The sequence below is a fragment of the Delphinus delphis genome, chromosome 3 (genome assembly GCF_949987515.2).
Source record: "Delphinus delphis chromosome 3, mDelDel1.2, whole genome shotgun sequence".
Classification (NCBI taxonomy): Eukaryota; Metazoa; Chordata; class Mammalia; order Artiodactyla; family Delphinidae; genus Delphinus; species Delphinus delphis.
This window is the reverse complement of record NC_082685.1, coordinates 60,150,916-60,173,727: the sequence shown is the minus strand read 5'-3', so window position 1 is coordinate 60,173,727 and position 22,812 is coordinate 60,150,916. Positions and strand designations below refer to the sequence as shown.

General features: G+C 44.2%; 1 protein-coding gene across 5 annotated transcripts in view; it reads left to right on the top strand.

Annotated features, from left to right (window-relative positions):
- Positions 1-16,144: 16,144 nt before the first annotated feature.
- The window catches only part of SMAD5 (SMAD family member 5), a 53,857-nt gene continuing 47,189 nt past the window's right edge, over positions 16,145-22,812 (top strand). For all 5 annotated transcript variants that reach the window (XR_009518958.1, XR_009518957.1, XR_009518959.1 and 2 more), the window contains exon 1: positions 16,145-16,244. The gene's annotated coding sequence lies outside the window, so the exon portion shown is untranslated. The remainder of the gene's footprint in view (positions 16,245-22,812) is intronic.

Genomic DNA, 22,812 nt, shown 5'->3' with positions numbered 1-22,812 from the left:
GTTCCCCCATTGAGGGCAGCAAACGCCAACCAGCTTCAGAGCAGAGGTCCGGCGCAGATGCAGGGACAACCCCCCTCCTCTTTCCTCCCGCGGAGCTGGCATGTAGGGAGGCTATGGTCAGAGCTTGCTCCTCCTCAGGAGCAGATCTGGGTCTGAGCCAGATGGGAAGGAAGGGCTTCCTTAGGACCTGATCCATCTCGTAGGCTGGGAACTCAGCACAGCAGCTCTTTCCTTCTTCCCTTCCTCCCAGAGGCCCCAGAAAAACTTTTGTGTTTCCCCTCATGACCCTCTAATTCTTAACATTTGGGTTCCAGATGAGCTGGTCTAGAAAACTCTGACCATACACTGGGGATCATCAGTTCTGGGAACTGACCGTCAGTCAGCATCCTGAGTATATAATAGCAAAGGGACATACGTGCTCTGAAAGATGAAACAGGTTCTGTGGGAACCTAGAACGAAGGAACCCCTCTAGTCCAGGGATCGGGAAGGGCTCTCTTAAGGAAGTGATGCTGGGCTCTGAGAGGTGAGTAGAAGTGGACAAGTGTGGAGGGGCATGGGGAGGGAACACTCTGGTAGACCCTCCAGACAGAGAGAATGGTGTCATGAGCCGGGGGGGGCAGCAGGGAAGACGGAGAGGGGTGGACAGGGATGAGAAGGGGGACAGTGAGAGAGAAAAGAAATTATACACTGGACTACCAGCACCACGAGCCCCTCTACACACACACACACACACAGCCCCTGAATATCTTACTTGGAAGCAGATGGAGGGTGAACTGGTCAAGACCAAAGGATTCCTCCCAGGGCTGGATCCCTCCTTTTACTATTCAATCCTTTACTGGGAGAGAAACTAAGAGTTGAATTGACTCAGGTGCCTGCTAATTAAGAAACAATGAGAAATCTACATAAGAGGATCTGAAGTAAATATGGTAAAAATATACACTTGACTGTCTAGTTTTAATTGTCATCCTTTTTACTGGACAGGAAGCTGAAATGCCAGATGGTCTGGTTCAAGGCCACGCACTCCTTGTCCGGACTCCTGGGCCTCCTTCCTTCCTCAGGAAACATAGGCCGTTGCCCTTGGACTCAGGTGCCCAGAACCTTTTCCTCTTGAACCCAAAAAGCTCCCCACTCCAAGCCTCAGGGGTTCTCTCTGCCAACTTTCCTCTCGCCCTCGCAGACCCTGGCTCCATTCCCTCTGGTTGACGCTGCACAGCCCCTTCCTGATACCACCTGCACCCCAACCTCCAGCCTCCTGTGAGCTGCAAAGAGTCCTTCCTGGCCCAGCGCTTCACTCCACCATTTTATTTCCTTTGTCCCAGACCAAACTACAAGGCCCCTCTGACCAGATCCCCCCAGGCTATGAGTAATGAGAGGGGAATGGGAAGGACTCTCTCAGGACCCCTGGGCCTCAACTACCCACCCACATCCTGCCCCTTTCTCTCTGCCATTTCCTCGGTAGCCAGCTGTCCATCAGATCCAGAGTGCCACCTGGGAAAGCAAAAGTGCTGTGAGTATCTGAAGATGCCTTCTTAGAACTGGAATCTTGGAGCTGTTTGGCCTGAGGAGTGGCACAGGTAGAAGGCCTGGTCTGGGGCTAGAAAGCACCTCTCTGTGAGTTCTGCTTCGAAGGAGCAGGTATCTCCCAGGGAGAACGCCTTCCAGCCCCATAGGAAGCTTCATTCATGGATTCGGTGGGCCACCGTGGGCCGGCTCTCCTTATGAGGAGATGGTCTGAGATGGTCAGACCAGAATGAGGCCACGGTCATCTGGGTTTCTGCAAGATGAAATAAAATATAAAGAATGTCTTTTATAAAGATAAGAGGTTCTTAGCCTCTTGGTGATCACAAACCCTTAGAATGGATGAAGGGTCCTCTCGCCAGGAAGATGTCCATGGGCAAAATTGCCCAAAGCTCTGCACACAGCAAGGGGTCCACCCTGCAGAGGGCCAGGGAGAGCCCGGGCCTCCAGATAAGCCGTGTGCCAGTGGGCGGGCAGGCACCCGAGTCCCTTTCCCCAGGCCAGAGAGGGCAAGGGTGACCTAGTCTCATCCTGGGTCCGGTGCCCAAGTCCTGGCTGCAGGGAAGGAGTGAGTGAACGAGCACCTTTCTTTTCTCTTTGGGGACAGTGCCATCACATAGGGGCCCTTGCTCTCTACCAACATTTCACTGCGGCAAGAATTTTCCTCCAGGTTGAGAGGTGAGTGAAATGCTATTTCCAATGCTTTCATAAGGGAAAAGTCTACAGAATTCACCCTATGGCCTTGAAACAGTCTTCTGACTCCTGACCAGCCAGCCAGATCTAGGGCCTTCCTAGGTCACTCTGAGAGGAAAGTACACTCCTAGACACACACAGGGGTCGAGAGACCAGTCTCTACAGTAGAAACTTGTCCGGGCTCCAACCTTTGCTGGAATGCTGACCAGGGCAAAATAAATGAGGTCTCTGCAATTCAAATAAACAAGCAAACAAACAAAAAAACCATGTCTCGTAAGGGAATGAGAGCAAAGTCTACAGGAGCCCTGGCTTAGTCTAAGACTTCTCTATCCATTTGAATTTTTAAAACAATTTTATTGAAGTATAGTTGATTTACAATTTTGTGTTAATTTCTGCCGTATAGCAAATTGATTCAGTTATATAATATTCTTTTTCATATTCTTTTCCATTATGCTTTTTCACAGGGTATTGAATATAGTTCCCTACGCTACACAGTAGCACCTTGTTGTTTATCCATCCTATATATAATAGTTTGCATCTGCTCATCCCAAACTGCCCATTCTTCCCTCCCCCGCCCCCTCCCCCTTGGCAACCACAAGTCTGTTCTCTATGTCTGTGTGTTTGTTTCTGTTTCGTTGATATGTTCATTTGTGTCGTATTTTAGATTCCACATATAAGTGACATTATATGGTATTTGTCTTTCTCTTTCTGACTTACTTAGTATGATACTCTCTAGGCCCATCCATGTTGCTGCAAACCCATTTCAATTTATAATGAACTTACCCTGCCCCAACCCAGAGGATAAGAAATGAAATTGTTTTCCCTGTCAATTTGGGGCATTCCTCCCACATTTTTCCCTCAAGGTAATAAGCGAAAAAATTGCCTTTTGTATGTTTTGCATCAGGATTCAATTAACAAACATTTGCTGCGGGTCTGCAATGTACCACTATACACCAGGCATCACAGCAATGAATTGGACAGATGTGTCCCTACCCCTTCCGTACACCACAGAAATAAGTCCAGGTGCAGTAAGAATTCCCACAGGCGCTCCTGGAAGTCTTGTCATCTAGGAGTCATGGAGGAGTCCCCACCACCACCTTGGGAGGAAGTGACATTTAACACCTCCTGGAAGGGTGAAAGAAGCACGTGGGGCTCAGTCTTCCATGGGGCCTGTTTGCCCCAGACATACTTTCCCAGCTCTCCAATGTTCCATCTCACTCCTGCCCTTCCCATCAGTAGGTGTGCAGGGGGGTGTGACACAGTCCACACAGTTATGGGGCCACAACAGGAAGATGGTACAAAGCCCCAGGAGTGCCAGCTGGGGTGGGTCTGGGCTGGCCTTGGGTAGAAGCCACAAGTAGGACAGAAGTCACAGTCCTGAAATGTTGGTAGAGAGCTTGTCCTTCGAGTAACCCCATCTTCCCTTCTCCTCCCCCTCAGTAGCCCTGTCTCTTCTCGGGGAAGGCAACCACCTAAGGCACAGCTCTGACATGTGGAGCACGTTAGGATAATGCCGCATCCCAGCCACGGCCTACAAAGCCCTGGGTCATCCTGCCCACCTCTCCAGGCCCAGCCCCACTGGCTGGCTGTGTCCAACGTTGGTCTTCTCTCAGTTTCTAATTGTTACCACCACGCTCCTTCTGTCCGTGGGGTCTTCACACGCTGTTCCCTCCTCTGCCTAGAAGGCTTTCCCCTGACTCATCCCCACCCAACCTTCACCCTCACTTAACTGCCTCTTGTTCATCCTTCAGATCTCAGCTCAAGCACCATTTTGTCAGAGCAGCCTTCCCTGCCCCCTGGTTCTGTGTGCTCCTTGGCCCTGGTTCCTTTTTATACAGCATGGTTATTTGATCGATACCTGTCTCTCCTACTAGTTCATACAATCTGTGTGGGCAGGGACTGGTCTGTTTTTGGTCACTGTGTGTGGCATCTGTCACAAAGCCTGTTGCATAGTAGGCTATCAGTAAAAGTCTGATGAATGCTTGGATGGATAAATGGATCAAGGAATGTCTTTTATGGAGGAAGCTGTCTGTACCAAGCTGATCCCCTGACGCTTACTTTGTGTGCTGGGTTGGCAGTGATGGAGTCCAGGGAGCCCAGGGTGTCTGCCATGCCCACAGCAACCTTGTCAGGAAAGTGGCCCGAGCCACTCCATTCCTGGAGAGGTCGTTGTGACTTGTGCCCTGTGGTTTGAGTGGAAGCAACCTTATAGCTCTGGCTACGGTTGCCCAGATGAGGTCTGACGCCCCTGCCAAGTGGCAAATGCACTGGATGCGGAGAAGGCAATACTTTTTGAGGAGGATTGGCATGAAATTCTACCCAGTAGAATTCATTTTGGGTGACGGCAGACTTGGGAGTTTCTCTTGAGAAGTCTAACTACCAGAAATTCTGGAAAAGTGAAAAAAGTAAAGGAGGATCGCTCTAGGGCTGGCTCAATCCCCAGCCATGCCCTGAGTTATTGTTCTAGAAGACTGCTGGATAACCCAGCCTTGGTAGCCCTGGGAACAAAGCGACTCTGTGGCTGAGGAAACCACATCCCCTGCCACACTGCGCTGCCCCATAGCCTTGCAATACGCCTCCTTTACTACTGGTGATTCATGTCCGTCCCTTCCTTTCCATTTTAAGGAGTAAGAACAATCCTAGTGTGAGGATGAGGGGTGGGTTTCTCTGTGTGTTTGTCCTCATAGTGTGCTGAGTAGAAAAAAAAAAAAAAAAGGACTTCTTTAGTTACTTCTTAAGGCTGTTCGGAGTCTCTACAGCAAGCAGCTAGGGACCACACAGCACAAAGACCTGTGTCTAGTGTCTTTTCTTCCTGATATGCTCACGTAGCTGTGGCACGTTAGCCTGCTGCTCCAATTGTTCATGGCATCCTAGTAGTTCCAGAACTGTTGGGGTCCTTAAGGTGACATATCACAGCCCGGTGAAGACATGGCCTGTTTGTGAGTCAGTGGTAATCGCCAGCCCCCCAGGTGCTGAAGCTTTCAGGAGTCAATGCAGGTGTGGGTGTCTGGGTGCCTTCGTTACTCCAATTTGTTTGTGGTTATGTCAATGTTACAAAAACCAAAAAAGCAAGCAAGATGTGAGTGTATCTATGTCCATGAGGTTGCTTATAGACCTAAAAAATGAATTCCAGATGTGTGATGATGAGATGGTAGAGGAAGGAAAAAAATTTGCAGTTTAAAAGTTTAGCTCAGGTGGGACTTCTCTGGTGATGCAGTGGTTAAGAATCTACCTGCCAATGCAGGGGACATGGGTTCGATCCCTGGTCTGGGAAGATCCCACATGCCGCAGAGCAACTGAGCCCGCAGGCCACAACTACTGAGCCTGTGCTCTAGAGCCCGCAAGCCACAACTACTGAGCCCGCGTGCTTCAACTACTAAAGCCCACGCGCCTGGGGTCCATGCTCTGCAGCAAGAGAAGCCACTGCAATGAGAAGCCCGTGCACCGCAACGAAGAGTAGCCCCCACTTGCTCCAGCTAGAGAAAGCCTGCGTGCATCAACAAAGACTCAATGCAGCCAAAAATGAAAAATAAATAAAAAGTTTAGCTCAGGCAGTGCTGATCAGAAGAATAAAAGGATGTTTTGGGTCCATCTTAGTTAGGCAGACTGGAAAGGGAGCCATTTACACCTGTTGTCCTGGTTTGTTTGCAGTCCATGTGAGCAGGGGCCCTGCCTGGTTTTGATCTCTAAGGCATTCCCAGCGTCTGGCCCAAGGCCTGGTACATAGCGAGCCCTCCACAACTGTTTGTTGAGTGAATAAATGGATCAGAAAGTAGGTTTCAATCCTGAAGCCAGAGATCAGAATAGACAACTGACTGAAGGAAGAGATAGGGAGGGAGGGTCAAGGAGAGAGACGAGTATTCTTTTCCACTGATATCTTTATCTCCAAATAGCCTTATTTTTCATGAAAAAAATAGAGGAATGTTTGGGACCTTTTCCTTACCATTATAGTGCCTGGCATATAATAGAAACTCATCCAGCAAATCATAAGCAAAGAAGATAAATATTTTAACCTGTATGACAAGTGGACTCCTTTCCTGTGGTCCTGAAAACCGGAAGCATTCCCAGATGGTTTTTGCTCAGACCCCAGAGACATCATAGCCAGGACCACATTGGAGCTCAGACATGGCATTTTTGGCAGAATGACCCGGCAGGGGGCTCCCACTACTCCATCCATGACACATTCAAGGCAGGCGACTTTGTTGACTTCTTACCTCATTTTTCAATCGTTTGAACTCTGGTTTTTAGCACGCAGTGCGATAGCACTCTTAACAAAACAGGTTTGTGGAAGCAACACAGATGAGATCAACCCCCCTGGACCGCTTAGCACAGCGCCTCTCTGCAATGGAAACATTACACCGCATGACTTCGGGTAGCCAGAGTGGGCTTAGAGGAGCTTAACTGATTTGATTCATCAGTTCAAATCACCTTTAATGTGGCACATTAGTAATGCCACCATATTGTAAACGATACATCCACAGAGGCATTAGTCACTATACAAATAGAATTAATAGGTTTCACTACACTTTAAGATAAACATGTTGGAACAGTGACTCCATTCACTCAGGGCCTTTTGAGCTTGTTCCTTCAGGGTCCTTACCTGACTGTTAGAATAAACACAGAGTTTTATGGCCTACTTGCTCTGTGTGACTCCACCGTCACCAAATGACACACATTCAGTTTAGAAATTGCATTTGTGTTCATCCACACGTTTATTTATTTGTTCATTCATTCTTTTATTTAGTAACTGAGATTGTTTTCCAGCTCAGTTCAGAGAGTATTGTGGTTCCCTGACTATTCTCATGAGTCACAGGAACCATTTTGTTGGAGTGCAAAAGTTAAGACTACTTCAGTGCCGGTGAGTCAAGAGAGCAGGCAGCGTGCGTAGTAGTTAGAGCAGGAGTTTGGGTGTCAGACAGGCCTGGATTTGAATTCTAGTATCATTACTAACAATCTGTATGAACTCAGACGTTGACTTCACTTCTCTGAGTCTCCATTTCCTTATTGTGAAGTGGCTGTGAAACATCTCACCTCCTACCATCTCTACATTGTATATCTCTTCCTTCTTATGCACCTCTCATAGGGTCAAGAATCATGTGAAGTCCATTCTCTATGTCTGCGTCTTTGGGATAGGGAGGGTGGGAGGGAGATGCCAGACGGAGGAGATATGGGGATATATGTATATATATAGCTGATTCGCTTTGTTATAAAGCAGAAACTAACACACCATTGTAAAGCAATTATACTCCAATAAAGATGTTAAAAGAAAAAAAAAAAAAGAATCACATGAAGATCCCTGAGAGATCAGGAGGACCAAGCAGGCCTCCTGAAGGAAGCAATTAAGTTGCCCTGGGAAGGAAAGGTAGGACAGGGTGTCGGAGGGGCCATTCCCTACAGAGGTTACTGTGAAAGCAGGAGTGTGTTGATGGGAATGTGATGGCATGTTGGAGGGAGTGGGGACAGCAGAGACCAGCTTAGTGACAGGAAAGGTGGGTGGTACAGGGTCATGGTGGGAGGAGTCAGAAGACACAGGGTCGTGGAAAGCAGAGAGTGCAAGACTTTATAAAATGCACAGAGTGAGGATTGGGGCCTAGGTACAGAATATTTCAGCCAGATTCTGTTATATCTTTCAATGATCAGCAAAGCATTTTTGCAAACATCAGTGCTTAAAAAAGACACCCTCCGCTGAGATGGAGTCAGAAACATTTCTGGGAGTTATAACCCCTAGCAGGCTGTAGAAAGATGTGCATTCACAACAGCTAGTTACTTAATGGCTTGTGCCTTAGTTACTTCATTGAGAAAAAGGAGGATGACGGTGTTAGCAATAGCAACTACATTGTAAATTTTCTGTGGTATTTAATAAAATATATAAAGCACACTGTTCTGTACTTAGCATAAAGTATGAGTTTGATCAATATTAACTATTGTGCACATGAAGAGATGTCTGGCAAGATTTTCCGTCAACTGATTAACCATGGTTATTTCTGTTTGCGTGATTTCAAGTAACTTACTTTTTTTGGTCTTTTCTCTATAATTTGAATTTTTCTAAAAAACATGCAATATTTTAAAAAAGGATTTTAAAAATCCTTACTTAGCAATGAAACATTTCAGGAGATGTAGTCTAGAAGGATGCAACTCTGTAACAGCCTTTCAAATGATCAAACTGAATAGTTTAACCCTTTAGCACTAAAAACTCCATTTCAGAAAAGGGTCTTGGTTTTTCATTTTCCTGATTGAATGGTCTATGATATGTGGGGAGGTTTTTACAAAAGAAGAGATCCTTAAAGTATGAAAAATCTCCTCCATTGTAAATACTTGGGCTTACAGCTTTGAAATGACAGATTTTGATTTTCTAGTTTCTGACTTTTCCATCAAATGTTCAAGGATTGTGAAGATAGAAGACAACCAAACATTCCCCCTGGAGACTATGAACTTCACTTCACCAGGGCAGACCTTTGTAGTCCCAGTACTTGGCCCAGTGCCAGAGACATAGTTGGTACTACATAAATATTTAAGTTGAATGAATAAATGCATGAATGAAACCTAAATCTAAGGGCTGAGTTTTTGCTTGGGAGGTGGGGGGAATGACACCCTATTACATATTAAAATTTGATTAGGAAATTTTAAAAAGTTAAATGAAAGCAAAGTGATTTTACTAGGAGTAAATGTAAAACCAAAATTGAAGGAGAAAATCCAATGACTGTTTATTGAGGGCCTATGGCACTCCAGGCCCTGATCTAAGTGTTGAGGATTCAGTTGTGAAGAGGAGCTTAACTCCAGTGGGGAACGTAAACTTTGATCAAGTCATGACATGTGAGAAGAGAGTCCCATGAAGGAAAGAGCTGGATGCTCTGGACGTGTACACAGGGGTGGAGGGGCAGGTGGAGTGGAGTGGCAGGGAAAGCTTTTGTAAGGAAGGGACCTTTAAGCTGAGACTTGGGTTGGTGAGAAGGAGTGAGACAGGTGAGGAGTGGTGGGCAGGGCATTTCAGAAGTTACCAAGGTAGAGGGCGAGAACAAGCAGAGGGAAGCACAGGTATAAAGCCTTAAGTTGGGGAGTAGCTCGTGGCGTGTGAGGAACAGAAAGAAGGCCAGTGTGGGCAAGGTACATGTGAGAGTGTTGGCAATGGCAGGGACCACATCACTCGGGGCGGGGCCATGGTAGAAGGTTTATCCTAAATGCAATGGGAAGACCTTGAAGAACTTTGCTTTGAGAATGACCATAACCTCATTTACATTTTCAGCATGTGGTATCTATTGGGTGATCAAGGGATTGGAGCAAGGCTGAGTAGAAGCAGATGATGGTCCAGGTGAGAAATTATAGTGACCTGGACGAGGACGTGGACCTGACTATTGGTGGCTGGTAGATGTGGAAAGAAGTGGTTAGATTTAAGGTATGGCTTGAAGGTAGAACTGACGAGGCCTGATGCTGGATTGGAAGTAGAAGTATGACCTGATTGAACCCTGACTACTCCATCCAAACAGCAGCCGTTGTTCTTCCTTATCCCAGCACTCCGGCCCCCGACTCCCATTCGTGGTTTTATTTTTCTACCGAGTGCTCATTACCACGTGATATGCCAAATTTTACTTGTTTTCATATTTTTTAAAATTATCTGTTTACTCTCTGAGAGCCGGGATTTTTGTCTGTTTTGTTTAATGTCTTTTTCCTGGTGCCCAAAATTATGCTTGATGCCTAACGGGCATTCAATACACATCTGTCACATTCTTAAAAGAGGGAGTTAACAAATGAATAAATAAATGAGGATGAGAGATAGGGATAAGCAAAGAATGTTTTAGTTGGTTATTACAGCATACCAAACAACCCCAGAATATCAGTTGTATACCATAACAGACATTTTTTTTCCCACTTACGGGTCTGTGAATCAGCTTAGGTAGCTGAGCTTCAGGCTGCAGGTCTGTCGAGCTAGGCTCCAGGCTGTGGGTTGGGTATTTGTGTATTTTCATCCTCCTTGGACCAATGCCTACCTCAGGTCTATTCTCCTAATGGTAGATGGCAAAAGCACAAAAGACCAAACCAAATTACCAAGCACGTCTAAAGATTTATGTTCATGTCATGTCTACTGTCCAAAGTCAACATGGCCGAAGTCAACATCAAAGAGGCAAAGAAGTATGTGCCACCTTTTCTAGAGGAAGTTATGGCAAAGTCACATGGCAAATGGTATGGATGTATAGTGTGTACTCCTTCCACAACAGGGAGGGAGTGACGTTTTAGAACAATAATCCAGTCTATCACAGATGACTGCCAGGTATGAGCAACTATGTGGATAGAGCTATTCATTGATATGGCAAAGATTGGAGAAGGACCAGGTTGGGGAGGAAGAACGAAAAACGTCAGGAGTTACATCTGGACCTGATAAATCCAGTTATACTGCCAAGGGCAGACGTTACAAGTGGCAGACACATAACTAGCTTAAACTAAAGCAGAATGTATAGGGTAATGTGATTGGGAAGTGTAAGGGAGATCTGTTGAGCTTCAGGAACAGCCAGATGAAGGGGCTTTATCAGGGCTTTGTCTTCTCCTCTCTATCTCGGCTCTGATTCTCTCTTTTGGCCTCATTTTCAAGCAAACTCCCTCTACATGGTGGCAGGATGGCCCCTAGTAGCCTCAGGGTCACCCTTAGCTTAGCAAGGGTGACAATAAGAAGGAAGGCTTCTCTCTCTCAATATCCATACATCAGTCTAAGAGATGACACTTGTTACTTTGCTTGAGTCATATGTTCTTCTATGAACCAATCACAGTGGCCTGGCTAGCGGGGAACTATGGTAACCCTCCTGGGCCATGTACCCACCTCTGCGGTAGGGTGTCTGGTCCTGTGGTTAAAATAGAAAGGAAATGGTACCACAGAGGAAGCAGGAGAAACTGGATTGGAGAGTATGGCAGGCAGACAAAATCCACAACTACCGTAGCTCAGCAGAGACGTTAAGAGCATTTAGGTTTAAGGGCATTTAGGTTGCTTCCGTGACCTGGCTATTTTAAATAGTGCTGCAGTGAACATTGGGGTGCATGTGTCTTTTTGAATTATGGTTTTCTCTGGGTATATGCCCAGTAGTGGGATTGCTGGGTCATATGGTAATTCTATTTTTAGTTTTTTAAGGAACCTCCATACTGTTCTGCATAGTGGCTGTATCATTTTACGTTCCCACCAAAAGTGCAAGAGGGTTCCCTTTTCTCCACACCCTCTCCAGCATTTATTGTTTGTAGACTTTTTGATCATGGCCATTCTGACCGGTGTGAGGTGATACTTCATTGTAGTTTTGATTTGCATTTCTCTAATGATTAATGATGTTGAGCCTCTTTTCCTGTGTTTTGGCCATCTGTATGAAAATATATGTTTTTAAAATAAGTGCTTAAATATCACTTACTACGTGCCAGGCACTGTTCTAAGTCCCTAACAAGTCTCTATTCATTTAATCCAAATAATAATCCTATTAAGTTAATTTTACTGTTACCTCATTTTACAGATGCCAAGACCGCGAGGCAAAGATTGGGTAAGAAACCTGTTCAAGGTCACACACGTAGTAAGCAAGAGAGTCTATGTTCAAACCGGAAGTCTAGCTTTGGAATGCTCACCACTACGGTTTTATCTAGTTTAAGGGCATCCTGGAGAACGAGAAGTTTCTGCCTCCTTCCCCTCTCCCCAGTTCCACAACACTTCCAGATTTTCACCTGCTGCTCTGGATTTGCAACGGAGTGCACATGTGGTTTGGCTCATCAGAGACTATGTGTCTGAGGATGAAAACTGAGAATGTAGAAGCGGGGAGGTCAGTTGAGTTAACTCAGAGGGTGTTTGCCATCAGGAGGGACAGATGCTGTTTAAGTCAGGAAGAAATGAGCGTTCGCTCCAAGTCTTGCTTTAGAAAGCCTCTTTGTTTTATGACTCTGGGTGCATGCAACCCTTTTAATTTTGTGTTTTGGATTCCAGCCATAGCAGGCCTTCTTTAATGTAACAGATGGCTGGAGACGGGCAAGCGGGTTCCTACTCTCTACATGAAGCAACCTTCCCTAGAGAGGAATCTCGCAATTATGTTGCTCTGCAAAAGAGAGGAGAAGAAAAGATTAAAATGGACACATTAAATTTACACCACACGTAAAGTAACCACTGCTTTAGGCATCTGCAGACATTTGGAGGTCAGGAAAACTTTTGAAAATCTGATGAAAGCTACAGACCTTTTCTGCAGAAACTTTGTACATAGGTATATATACAGAAACGTGCATGTTCATTCCAGGGGGGCTCCTGGAGGCTCTGATGTCTATCCCTGAAGCTTCAGGGAGTCTCTGGCCCCAAGATTCCTGTGCTTCCAGGGGAGACAGCTGTTACTCTTTTACTTTACTTTTCCTTTTTTCGATACATTAAGATTCTCAAGTTCTGTGTTGTGAAAATAAAGGACCTGTGGACTATTAAGGGATCATTTCACACCAGGACACTCACATTTTACTGGAAAAAAATCCTGTCAAGTATTGGATAAAGTCACTTCAGTGTATTCTCTGGTTGGCACAGAACCTTGGCTCATTCTGTTAAAAACTAACGAAGTTTCTTTTGAAAATTGTAACATGATTTTTTTCTCTCTGGGATCGTGGGGTATGTCTTTGCAGATCATTTCTTTGGGACTTCACTCTTCTCAGAACTTTTCTCAGTTTAGCTCTGCCTTCTACACCGTTTCCAATATTAAGGATGTGGGGTGGGGCTAGTTTGTCAGTTGAAGAGCACAGAATTTTCAGAACTTGGAAAGGTGGCTTTATTGTTTCCTGGACAATGTCCAGAGGAGTCACACAAACTTAGACATTTCTTCTTTTGATGTCCACTTGCCACGACTGTGTGAGGAAGTGAGAGGTTTCTTAGGTGGCTACCAGGACCCTTTATGGATCTCTGTGATGTCATTCACTGATACTTCCACACTGGGTGACCCCTCTGAACATCACCACGTCCTTCCACTTCTACTGGGTGTGCACTGGTCATTTAGGGAGAATCTTCTGAGCTATAGCAAAGGGTCGGAGTGAGATCTATATTAAATATATGGAAACCAAACCCAATTCGCCTCAATTACCCTACATTTAAAAATAAAAGTTTAAAAATATGGAAAGACTGAGTTAATTATTCCAGTTCTTCTTTTTCCATATATACTCCCACATTTCCTGAAAATTATCTCCATATTGGATCTGCAAAATTCAGGGTGGGAGTAGGTCATTGACCAAACATTTAGGCTGGTTCTTTACATCAAATGAATAAATAACACAGTTATTGGAAAAATTCAAAGAAAGGGCTCATTTTCTCCCTAAACATCAACTCAACTAGAGGGAAACTGTTTTGGGCTTAAATCAGGGTTTGTGAACCTCAGCACGATTGATATTCTGGACTGGATAACTCTTGGTAGAAGGAGGCTGTCCTGTGTATCGTAGAACGTTTAGCAGCATCCCTGGCCTCTACCCAGTAGATGTCACTAGCACCACCCTCCTAGATGTGACAACCAAGATTGTTTTCAAATATCGTCATATGTTCCTTGGGGGCCACAGTCACCCCTGCTTGAGAAGCATTGGCCTAAATTATCCAGAATTAGGTTTCTCTGTAAGTAATATAAAATTGAGTACTGAAGCTGCTTCTGTTTGATCTTTCTGATCAGGTGAATGCTAAACTGAAAAAGCAGATTGTCTATTTTGATGCCGCACTAACTATATGTATCTGTTCAGGTCATCCTGTTCTGCATTTGCTTTTAGATCCCATTTGATTGCCCAAAACAGGGACTTCCTTACTCCTTTCCTATGGCTCTGACAGGCCTGTTCATTTGCTGTTTGATAATCTTTTTCACTATACAGATCTTTAATGAGCTGTCTGATTTTTTTATGCCCTTTGAGGTCTGGGTAATGTCTCAGTTCTTTGGAACTGAGTTTGCCTTTGGAAGGAGTTTGCCTTCCTGTCTTCTATGTTATCATCTGTTCCGATTTAAGACCTTAGCTGAGCCTACACAGCAACTTGGAGAAGTTGGTGTCTCTGGTTGATTTGATCAGTATTTGGACACATAGTTCAGGAAGCAAAACTGTTGGCTTTGAGATCAACATGTGATTGTCAGAAGGAATCCCGTAATCACAAATTGTTCTCTCCATATGTGGGTGCAGTGACTGCAAGACAGCAAACAGTTTGTTTTGGGAAGGATTTTACTGGCTGTTTGAAGGCAGGAGTGGCTGAAACATACAAAATATTTAAACCAAATTTTTATGTCTTATAATGTTCAACAAAGCTCTCTGCAAACATCAGTTCTGGGAAAAAAATAAAAAAGGCATCCTCCAAGGCAGGGTTGTGGGCACTTTTGGGAGTTGTAAAGCCATGCAGGCTCCAGAAATATGTGCTTTCCAAGGGCTGGAAACTTCTGAATTAACAACAAGTAATCAGTGAATGTGACAAAGAGTTAAAGTACACAGACTTTACTTTCACAAAGTTTATGATGTAGTAAAGAGTTTTAAGACGTAGACCTGAGATTGCAAACTGATGGCCAGCAGGCTAAATTGGGACCATGGATTTGTTTTACTTGGCTTGTACAGGGTTGGCCTCTTGAATGTCTAAGAAAGAAAAAAGAGTAAAAGAAGTTGCTAAACTGAGATTTTTGTATTAAAATCTGGATTTCCAGCTGTTTTTGAAAAATCAGAAGATCTGCCAACACTGGGTCCTTATTCCCACATTTCCCCATGGTGACATTTGGCTGGAGTGAAATAGCAGCTGCTCTCTCTAGTTCCCCACCCTGGCGCACTACATTCCCTCACCAGGCCTCTGTCCCTATCTGAGATGACTACCATTAATGCAGAGACTCGGACAACATTCACCACGCCTCTTCACTGTGGAAACAAACTGCTAAAGCCTGGAGCAAAATAGCAGATTCCCATTTGTTTCAGGAGAGATGACCCTGGCTCAGGCCACCTTGGTGGCACTAGAGGCAGTGAGCAGCGGTCAGATTTGGGATATATTTTGAACATGGCATTGGTAAGATTTCGTGATAGTTTGGTTTAGGGAATGAGAGAGAGGATTTGAAAATGACTCCAATTTTGATTTTTATTTAGATTAATTTATTTCAAAAGCAAACCTACAGTGGAATATTGGAAAACCAGGATTGAACTTTTAAAATGAAAACAAAATTATTTAAAAGTTTTTCTTCACTAGTACTCTCCGAATTGGGTGCCCTAGATGGTACTATTACCCTTTTCTGGGAAATGCTGACACTTTGGGGAAGAGCCCCAGTAACTACAAAAAGAGAATTCGGCTCTTGCCCCCAGAGACGGAGTAGACGGACATCAGTCTATGGATGGCCTCTGTGCACCTCAGTGTCCCCACCTGTCCAGGACGGTGTATCTTGAACTACTGGGGTGTCAGTACGTGGGCAGGCCTACTTCAGGGAGCAGTGGGGGATGGTAGAGGCTCCAAGATTTCCACGTGGGAGGGGGCTTAGGGCATCCAGTAAGAAGCTGCAAGATGTTCAGAAGCTTGTTTTGAAGCTACTTTTTCACAAAAAGAGGACTCTCTTCTCTCAGATTTATATTACAAATCATTAAGAGTAGCAAAGTTGCATCCGAAGATGTTTTTATTTACACTTTATACGTGACTGGGAAAATCTCCAACTGTCCATGTCGAGGACAATTATTTTATAATGTGGGTTGATTTGGTTAGTGGAGACTACTAGTGGCTATCAGGACGGTGGGAACTAGCCGACTGCCATTTCTGGGGCTGGCCATGGACGAGAGAAGCCTCCGGCAGATCGGAAGCCAGAGTTTGCGGGCACCGAGCCAAGCGCGGTGGCTTCCTTCAGCCGCTGTAGCTAGGAGGCCCTTCCCTCGGTGGGTCCCACAGCGGTCACTCGGCGGCTTGCGCGCATGCGCCGACCCCGCGGCGTCCTCCCCGGCTCCTTCCCTCCTTCATCCGGGTCCTGGGCGAGCGGGCGCCGTGCGCGTGTCCCGCGGCCAAGCTGCTAATAAAGTTGCGCTGTGGGCAAGCGCAGCTACGGCGCCGGGAGAGCGCGCGTCGCCGGCCCGTGAGTGAACGTGGGGTCCCGGGAGGGGCGGGCGAGGGGGACCGGGGTTGCAGGCTGTACCCGGACGCGGCTCAGCCCTAGCGGCCGGACTCGGGCCGAGGCGGGGGCGTGCGGCCGCGGGCGGAGCGGAAACCACCCGCCTGAGGGGCGGGAGGTAGGCCGAGTCCCGGCCTGCCGGGGTCCAGGCGGGCGGCGGTGGTGCGGCCCGTCTGGCTGCGGAGGCCTCGCCTGCCCCGGGGCGTCCCCGGACTGTGGCGGGAGGCGTTCGGGACGCCCTCGCGGGGATCCCCGGCCCCCCTTCTGTCCGGAGAAGCGGTTTGTTCTCCCTCATCCAAGCGCCACCCTCAGTACACACCCCTGGTAGAATTGCCGAGCTCGGCGGAGCAGCCTGGTCGGCTACATTGCAAAGCCGTCCAGTGGCTTGATGAATCCGTGCCGCCGTCGCTTTGTGTTTCAAAGATAAGGATCTACGCTTATCGGTGGAAATTACACTCTGGGCAGTTGTGACCTGCTGCTGCGCTCAGCTGGTAGTTAGACCCGGTTTCTGCCACTTGCCATGCCAGTTTTCATTATTGCAAAGATTTCTTCTACTTTATGTAAACTTTAGCTGCAAGGAAAACGACTAGCGAGGTCTGTTTGCCTTCACCATATTCACCCCCTACTGGGGTCCTTTACTTCAGTGTCTGTACTCATATTCCGGTCTGTCCCCCTCCCCCTCCCTCTTTCCTGCCTTCCCCTTTCAGCTGCTGTTATTACGTGGAGTTTGGAGCCTAAGCTTTGAAAACTCCCATGTGGCGCCTGTCTTAAGTCGGAGCATGCTCAGTAGCCAAAACAGATTTTGGTTGCAAAAAGAACTGGGGCGAGGATAGTCGATTATTTGGACGTTTGCCCGCTTCCTAACAAAATGTTCCAATTCTGGTTTGGATGGCATTGGAGAGTGGAGCTGTAGGCCAGCCTAGAGGTGAGGAATGCCTGAACACCCTGGGCCAGATCTCTATCTTGATTGTAGAGACATTGTTTCCTGACCAGCTGGAGGTTTAGAGAGAGACTGGGGGGCCGGGGGAAGCATTCCTGGCTGCCTGTGAGTTTATATGGGTGTGGCACTCCCTGTATCTTGTTTACCTTATCTTTCTGTGGAAAAAGTTTTGAAGTCTGGTTGGGTTTGTCACATCATGCCTGTTGCCTAGCACCACCAAAAGTGTTCTTATCTAACAACGAAGACTGGATAGGTGGAAGGTTGTGGGTTGGCCTCACAGAAGTTGAGGGGAAGGGATACTTGAGTTGCTGTTTTTTAAATTCTTATTTATTTATTTATTTGTTGATTTGGCAGGTGAGTTGTTATAAATTCTTTTTTAAATTCTGTTTTTAAACGGGAGTAGTTAAATTTCCTTAGAGTACCTGAATTGCCCAGAATGAATTAGTTTTTAACTTTAATTCGAAAGCTGAAAGGTTGAAAACCTTAATCCCAATAGATTAGTAACTTTCCAAGCAGTTTAAAGTTGCTGCTAGATGCCAGTTTTGTGCGGAAGACAGTACCTAGACATGATGTGAACATTTATTGATCTGAATATTTTTATGCAATTAGTGTGTTCCAGATTCAGTAAATAGGAATTATTTATAGATCTGAACAAATTATTTTATATTCTTCCTTTTACCGCTACTTTGGTAACTTTTTTCCTCTAAGGTGAATCAGAGGTTACAAGAATATGAAACAGTTCTTAAGAAACAAGTTAACAAAGTGTAACCTTCATAAAGGTTGTATTTATTATATTTAGATTTTTTAAATTTAACCTTTGCATAATTGTCTCTATAGCATCCTCCGTTCTTCCCTCTCTACCTTGCTGCTCCCTTAGTCAGTGTGCCTTTCCTTTTCACATAGCTGCTGTTATCGCATACACTTTACCCCTTTATTTTTGTTAATAAAATCGATTTGTCATTTGTGCTTCCATTCTTTTCCAATCACAACTGAAATAGGCAATAAAAGTTTGATGAACCTTCCCAACTAACTTTCCTCTTAGATTTTTAAATGCATCCATATGATATGGTCTAGTTAAAAGAAGAGAACAGTGAACGGGAAGAGAAAAGAATAAAATATTTTGTAGGTTCTGTGCAGATTTGATGGAATTATCTACTTGTCTGGTTCACTGCGATAGGCTCCACAAAAATGGGTTTGTTGATGTGTGTTGCATTTCTTTCCCCTCTGGCAAAGTCAGTTATTAATTTCAGAGGGAGACAGTGGCAGAATGTTGTTACTAATGAGGTTTGAATCAGATTGACTGGTTATGTAACATGTTGCTGGGAGTATTATTAAAAGTTGCCTTCTGTAGCAAGGTAGAGGCAAGTAAATTCTGCTTACCCTCTTCACTGGGTTTTAATTCTTGGCTGAACCTGAAGGCGCATTAGACTATAACCATAATTATACCTGGGCAGCCTGTCTGTTTCCTGTTTTCATCATGAACCCAAACATGATTTGCAGTGATGATCTTTTTTGTCCCTTGCATTAAGCAGAGGCAGTATGTTTTCGCCTGCTCCTGAAAACAGATTTGTAACTTGGTCAAATCAAAGATACTGGCTTCTTAGTGTTTTGAAGACTAGGCAGTAAAATATCAAAGTTTTTAATTTCTTTGTAACTTGAAATGCTATCTTAAAAAATCTGTTTCACACATATTGTTTAATTGTAAATTTTAATGTTACCAGTAGTTTGTAGAGTCTTTGAGTAAGAAAGCCCTTTTTGTTTATGACTTACCAGTGTTTATTATTAACCAGATGTATATGTTGATTCAGGCAGTGAGCCACGCATTTGGGTGAATTTCATAGCTGACTTGAGTACTCTTCAGGATATAGCTGCCTTTATTCCCCTGGTTTATCAGTCTTCCCTGTTCGCTTTACTTCTAGAGGGTCTATGTTCTTTGTCTCTCTTTTTTTGTGCTTCATACTAAGCACAAAAAAGAGACTGAAATAGTTTCTTTACTTCAAATGTTACAGGTGCTGTATACCCTGTGGGTTTGCCAGTGTATTGATAAGGTCAAAGACATTGGAGAAGATTTCCTTTTGTTAGGGACAGTCTTATTAAAGGAAATCTTATAAACAGCCTGGGGGATGATTCTTATTTCTACCGGTCTGGATATTTTGGAGAAAAGAACATCTGGGAGGATAGGACCCAAGAAGACTGTACAGAGATAGTACGCATTCTCCACCAAAGATGATGATGAATGACCTCACAAAGTCTCTCCATGTTTTTTTACACCTTGTTTTTCTACTTCCAAAGTTAATAGAATAAAAGTAATTGAAATTCTTAGTGCTGGATTATCCAGTTCATTGCCATTACCTAGATCTCTGAATCTGAGAGGTACATTTACTACTTGGAAGGTTAAGATATAAAATTCTCTTTGAAGAATTGTTAAAAACTAGATTGTTGTTAGGACCAGCTAGTTTTTTAGTCTCATATTCTAACAGCTTTTATTGTTTCACAACTTTGAAAAGATGGCATAATTACAGAGTTACTAGGTTTTTCATAAATAATCAGCTAGTTCTAGGCTCTGTAGTTTTGATACTTTTTTGCCTTGGGCAGCTAGGTGGGAGATTTTTGTTCCTTTTCTAGTAGAGAGGTGGTTTTAGTGACTTTTCTTATTGTATCCCTAACTTGGTTATGATAGTATTTTAGAAGAAGGAATTCTTTATTAGATGGTTCTGTGTGTGCAATACTATAGTTGTAATTCACTATTGGAAGATGGTTGCTAAAGTACATATTTTGTAAATAGGGTTTGCTCTTGAATTCTTTGGTACACCAGTCTCTGCTTATTTTATATATATATACGTATATATATACATATGTATATACATATATATATTCATATATATACGTATATATATATATAAAATTTACAGACCGTTATACTTTGGAAATTTGAAAATGGCCTTATCTGTTGTGAGATTTAACTGGATTTTTCTTTTTGGTTTCCGTTTATGTTGTTTCGTTATTACTGAAAATAATAGTCAGAAAAAAACTAGTGTCACCTTCCCACCTTTCTTTGAGCATAGCAGCTGGAGTCCTGTGAACAGTCTTACACTTTTCAAATTTAACTATGATCTCAGAATATGGCTGGTACTTTCAAGGCAAGTTTTGTTCTGTTCACTTCTGTTTTCATGATGTGTTAGGATTTGCCTAGCATCCTATCTGGTAGGCTGTATAACTTGAGATCTAGTTATTCTGGTTTGTGTATTTCCAGGAAAAGGGAGGTGCTGCAGAACTTTTTCAAAGCTAGTCTTTTGTTGTCTTTCCCCTTCTTCACATCATTCTGCCCACTTAGGTGAGTAGGTGACTTGACCTCTGGGGTACACATGAGGTATCTGGAAAACATCTTCATAAAGCATTGGAATATATGTTATGTACACAAGTTAGCACTTTGTACTCCAGAGACACATTTTATAATGTAATGATTTGGTATCTGCCCTTGATGATTTTATAATTTAAAGGAAAGCACTATAAAGATTGACCAGCTCTGTGTCTATTCCTGTGCCTACAAGCCTCTACAGGTATACTCAGACACATCTGGCAGCAATGTCAGAAATCTTGCAGGCTCTGGCGGTGAGTGATACATCTAGATCAGGCTCTGCTTAATTAGAGGACTTAGAGGAGCAGGCGAGGTTTAAGGAGTGATTAAAAACTGGGAAACAAAAGTCTGGATGTAGGAGATAAAAAAGTAGAGACTTGTGTAGTCACAGAGAGAGACTAGGCGAGAGTATTATGGTGTGAGAAGTGTCAGGGATCATGAGTTCAGCTCCTGAATGGCTTTGAAATCCACTGTGAGAACTTTGGATGTCTTTGGAAATTGGGAGCCACAATTGGGAAAAGTGGTGATTTAAGTGTTTCTCTAGGAAAATGATTTTGATTTTACGATTGTGAGTGTATTTCCTCCTCTTTGTAGATGTTCCAATAAAGAATAGGATTTCTGAATCCAGGAGAGTTTTGGAGCCAACGTGCTCTTGGTTTCTTTCTGTTACTTGAGTGTAGTCATGGATGTGGCTTACGTGCTTTATAGTAATTGTATACCTAGATCTAGGATTGGTTTGACAGTGGTGGTGGGGTGTCTACTTTTGCTGATACTTGGTGACTAAGGATGTTAGAACCACAGGGGTAAGACATTTTTAAAGCTTTACCCCTGCCAACCACAAAATGTTATCTTTGAATGTATATAGGCAAGTGACTTTCTCCCATTGCAGATGGTCCTAAGGGCCTTGGTTCTCAAACCTACTGCAGAACCTGGGACGCTTGTTAAAAATATGGGAGGTAGGGCCCTACTCTCAAACCTAATGAATCTGAATTCTGTGGAATGGTTATGAGGAATTTGCTTCTTTAAAGCCCGCACCTGTAATTCTTCTGTGTAGGTTTGCCTGAGACGATGGTGGCTTGTGACCCATATGCACATTTATTTGCATGGGTTGATGTGTTCAGGAGATTGCCTTTTGGCTAACAGTGTTGGGTGAAATTTTTGGATTGGTTTGCTTGCCTTTTATTTTGGATTGAAGCAATTAGAGAGATGTCGGAACAGAAAGTGAAGGAGCTGTTTCTATGAATTTACCACTGAAGTCTGGGCATGAGCAGTGTGTGTCTATGTGTCTGTCTGTCTGTTTGGGGGAGACTGTTGAGGGAAGTTTGTGTGTGTGTTTATGGCAGGTCGGAGGTTCTACTCAGGTAGTTTGAAGTAAGAACAAGACTTTTGGTTTTTTGACTTTAATAAAAATTCATTTGAATGGAAGCCTGGTAAAGTTTAACAACATTTTATTCATGCACTTAATGTATGTAAAATGTAACTCCAGATCATCCTTTAGCTTCCCTATCAGCCTTTCCCAGACCATTTGATGACAAATCCTATTCTTTGGGTAGCCCAGGCTGACGCCTTGTAATCATTATTGACTCCTCTGTTCTCACATTCCCCGTTCTCTTCCATCAGGAAACCTTTTGTCTCCCAAAACATGTGAAATTGTCCATTTCTTACCACCCCACTGCTGTCACCCTGTTCTGAGCCATGATCATCTCTTACCTAAATTGCTTCAACTCTGAACTGATCTCCCCGCTTTTTAGCCCTGCTGCCCACCCCGCCCCCATTATTCTTAACATGTGGACCAGAGTGATTCTTTAAAATAATAAAAGTCTGAAAATGTCATGTCTTCACTCAGAGTTCTCAAATGGGTCCACATTTCACTTACCATAAAAACCAAAGCTCTTATCATATCCAGCATGGCTCTCTTACCTATTTGATCCCATTCCTTGTTTTCCGCTTCTTGTTTACTTATTCTCAGGCTTCATGGTCTTGCAGTTAACTTGAGTGTGCCAGGCGTGCTCCCTCCTTGGGTTTTTCACATTGCCTGTTGCCTTTGCCTGTACTAGTTTTCCCCTAGGTATCTGCCTGGCTTACTCTTATTTCCTTAAAGTATTGACTCAGTTGGTACCTTCTCAGAGAGGCTCAGCCCAGCCACCTTAAAATTACACCTCCCCCACAGTGCTGCCCATCCACCTTCCTCTAATTTATTTTTCTCCATACCATTTTTCACCTAACAAACTATA